A 4,450-nucleotide genomic window follows, 5' to 3' on the forward strand; every position below is an offset into this window, starting at 1 on the left:
CAAAGTCTAGTCCCACCTCGCCGGGCGAAGGCAGCCGCACTGGTTTATAAACCCAGCCGCGGCTACCTCTTCGAACTCTTCTATATAGCAGGCTTCTGGGCCTAATTAATTAGGGCGCGCTGCCATGTGAGCCTGCTGGCCCTTCTGGGCTTGCATTTGCACACCCTAGGTCTGGCAGGCCCACTGGGCAGCGCGCCAACAAATTTTTTATATAGTTTTTTCTTTTCTGCATTATTTATTTTCTTCTCTTTATTTTGAGTAGTTTTTTATATAGTTTTTTCTTTTCTGCATTAATTATTTATTTTCTTCTATTTATTTTTGAGTAATTTTTTTGTATAGTTTTTTTATTTTCTTCTATTTATTTTCTTCTGGAAATTGAATGCTGCATACTGAACAATTAGGTAAATGACCGAAAAACAACAAATGATGTCAGAATATGTTGGAAATTGATGACGTCGCTTTAAATGCTGCATACTAAACACAAAAGAAGTCCGGAGTTCAAATAAGTTTAAAAAACATTGAAGTGGCCATGTAACAGATGAGTTCTCGTCCGAAACCCTGATACTCTGAAAGAGTTTGTCCAGTTTGTACATGAAGTGCGTCCAGTTTTTGCCGTGACCCTCTCCACTGTTTCGCGCATGCTATGCGGGTGATATGATGATACCATGCCAAGTTTCAACATTTTCAGGATTCATTTTGTAGTGATTTTTAATTTCACGGTCATTTAGCTCTCTAAACAATTAGGTAAATGACTGAAAAACAAAAAATGATGTCAGAACATGTTGGAAATTGATGACGTCGCTTTGAATGCTGCATACTGAACACAAAAGAAGTCCGGAGTTCAAATAAGTTATTAAAAATAAAAAAGAGGTGCAATGCTGGTTAATTTGCTTCAAGCCATTCGGAATAGTGTAGACTGCACTGCACATAGCTCAGTGCAATCTATGCTATTCCGCAAGGCTTGAAGCTAATCAACATGTAGATGAGCATTGCAACTCTTCGTCATTGTCTGTGCACTCACGGCTTATAAACCGCTCATACTACCTCTCTCTTGGCGAGGTGGGACTAAAAATCAGCTTACAAAGAAACTCTAGTACCGGTTCATGGCATGAACCGGTACTAAAGGTCTTCGTGGGGGCCCTAGACTGACCATAGCCTGACACAGCCTCATTAGTACCGGTTCGTGGCATGAATCGGTACTAAAGGTTACCCACGAACCGGTACTAATGATGCCCGCCCGCCTAGCCGTTGGAACCGGCACTAATGGTCACATTAGTGCTGGCTCAAATTCAAACCGGCACTAATGTCCTTCACATTTGACCCTTTTTCTACTAGTGCACGTCCGACCGATCCAAGTACCGAAAGCACGACACCTCCGAGTTCTGCACACGTTCGGCTCGGTGACATCCTCGCCTTCTCGATCCAGCAAGAGGGGCGAAGTAGTATATGAGTTCCGGCAGCACGACGGCGTGGTGACGGTGTTGGTGAAGAACAATCTCCGCAGGGCTTCGCCTAAGCACTACGAAAACTATGACAGAGGATAAACTAGAGGGGACGGGGTTGCCGGCACACGGCTTGGTGTTTCTTGATGTGTATTTGGTGCTAGCACTACCCCTCTATTTATATGTTGAGCCCTGGGGTCGAAACTTGGAGTAAAAGCCTCCTCAAAGTCGGTTTCACCCGAAAGGCAAGAGTCCTTCTCAGACTCCATGGCTAGACGCCAGGGTTCCCGGCGTCTACCCCCTAGACGCCAGGGTTACTGGCGTCTAGCCTCTGGTCTCCGCAAAACTTCCTTTTGCACTTTCCAAAAGCCTCGTGGGCTTTCCCCTTTGGCCCAGATAAAGTGTTCTCGTGCCCAAACATTTCGGGAAACATCCGGAACCCCTTCCGGTGAATTCCGGAACCCTTCCGGAGATCAAACACTACTATCCCATATATCAAACTTTATCTCCGGACCATTCCGGAGTTCCTCGTCATGTCCGTGATCTCACCTCGGACTCCGGACAACATTCAGTCATCAACATACATAACTCATATAGTACTATATCGTCAACGAACGTTAAGCGTGCGGACCCTACTGGTTCGAGAACTATGTAGACATGACCGAGACACCTCTCTGGTCAATAACCAATAGCAGGACCTGGATGCCCATATTGGCTCCTACATATTCTACGAAGATCTTTATCGGTCAGACCGCATAAATACATACGTTGTTCCCTTTGTCATCGGTATGTTACTTGCCCGAGATTCGATCGTCGGTATCTCAATACCTAGTTCAATCTCGTTACCGGCAAGTCTCTTTACTCGTTCCGTAATACATCATCCCGCAACTAACTCATTAGTTGCAATGCTTGCAAGGGTTATAGTGATGTGCATTACCGAGTGGGCCCAGAGATACCTCTCCGACAATCGGAGTGACAAATCCTAATCTCGAAATACGCCAACCCAACAAGTACCTTTGGAGACACCTGTAGAGCACCTTTATAATCACCCAGTTATGTTGTGACGTTTGGTGACACACAAAGTGTTCCTCTGGTAAACGGGAGTTGCATAATCTCATCGTCATAGAAACATGTATAAGTCATGGAGAAAGCAATAGCAACAAACTAAATGATCAAGTGCTAAGCTAACAGAATGGGTCAAGTCAATCACATCATTCTCCTAATGATGTGATCCCATTAATCAAATGACAACTCATGTATATGGTTAGGAAACTTAACCATCTTTGATCAACGAGCTAGTCAAGTAGAGGCATACTAGTGACACTCTGTTTGTCTATGTATTCACACATGTATTATGTTTCCGGTTAATACAATTCTAGCATGAATAATAAACATTTATCATGAAATAAGGAAATAAATAATAACTTTATTATTGCCTCTAGGGCATATTTCCTTCAGTCTCCCACTTGCACTAGAGTCAATAATCTAGATTACACAGTAATGATTCTAACACCCATGGAGCCTTGGTGCTGATCAAGTTTTGCTCGTGGAAGAGGCTTAGTCAACGGGTCTGCAACATTCAGATCCGTATGTATCTTGCAGATTTCTATGTCTCCCACCTGGACTAAATCCTGGATGGAATTGAAGCATCTCTTGATGTGCTTGGTTCTCTTGTGAAATCTGAATTCCTTTGCCAAGGCAATTGCACCAGTATTGTCACAAAAGATTTTCATTGGACCCGATGCACTAGGTATGACACCTAGATCGGATATGAACTCCTTCATCCAGACTCCTTCATTTGTTGCTTCCGAAGCAGCTATGTACTCCGCTTCACACGTAGATCCCGCCACGATGCTTTGTTTAGAACTACACCAACTGACAGCTCCACCATTTAATATAAACACGTATCCGGTTTGCGATTTAGAATCGTCCGGATCAGTGTCAAAGCTTGCATCAACGTAACCATTTACGATGAGCTCTTTGTCACCTCCATAAACGAGAAACATATCCTTAGTCCTTTTCAGGTATTTCAGGATGTTCTTGACCGCTGTCTAGTGATCCACTCCTGGATTACTTTGGTACCTCCCTGCTAGACTTATAGCAAGGCACACATCAGATCTGCTACACAGCATTGCATACATGATAGAGCCTATGGCTGAAGCATAGGGAACATCTTTCATCTTCTTTCTATCTTCTGCAGTGGTCGGGCATTGAGTCTTACTCAACTTCACACCTTGTAACACAGGCAAGAACCCTTTCTTTGCTTGATCCATTTTGAACCTTTTCAAAACTTTGTCAAGGTATGTGCTTTGTGAAAGTCCAATTAAGCGCCTTGATCTATCTCTATAGATCTTGATGCCCAATATGTAAGCAGCTTCACCGAGGTCTTTCATAGAAAAACTTTTATTCAAGTATCCCTTTATGCTATCCAGAAATTCTATATCATTTCCAATTAGTAATATGTCATCCACATATAATATCAGAAATGCTACAGAGCTCCCACTCACTTTCTTGTAAATATAGGCTTCTCCAAAAGTCTGTACAAAACCAAATGCTTTGATCACACTATCAAAGCGTTTATTCCAACTCCGAGAGGGTTGCACCAGTCCATAAATGGATCGCTGGAGCTTGCACACTTTTTTAGCTCCCTTTGGATCGACAAAACCTTCCGGTTGCATCATATACAACTCTTCTTCCAAAAATCCATTCAGGAATGCAGTTTTGACATCCATCTGCCAAATTTCATAATCATGAAATGCGGCAATCGCTAACATGATTCGGACAGACTTAAGCATCGCTACGGGTGAGAAGGTCTCATCGTAGTCAATCCCTTGAACTTGTCGAAAACCTTTTGCAACAAGTCAAGCTTTGTAGACAGTAACATTACCGTCAGCATCGGTCTTCTTCTTGAAGATCCATTTATTCTCAATTGCTTGCCGATCAACGGGCAAGTCAACCAAAGTCCACACTTTGCTCTCATACATGGATCCCATCTCAAATTTCATGGC

Source organism: Triticum urartu, chromosome 7A (genome assembly GCF_056163025.1).
Source record: "Triticum urartu cultivar PI428250 chromosome 7A, HENAU_Tu73, whole genome shotgun sequence".
Lineage (NCBI taxonomy): Eukaryota > Viridiplantae > Streptophyta > Magnoliopsida > Poales > Poaceae > Triticum > Triticum urartu.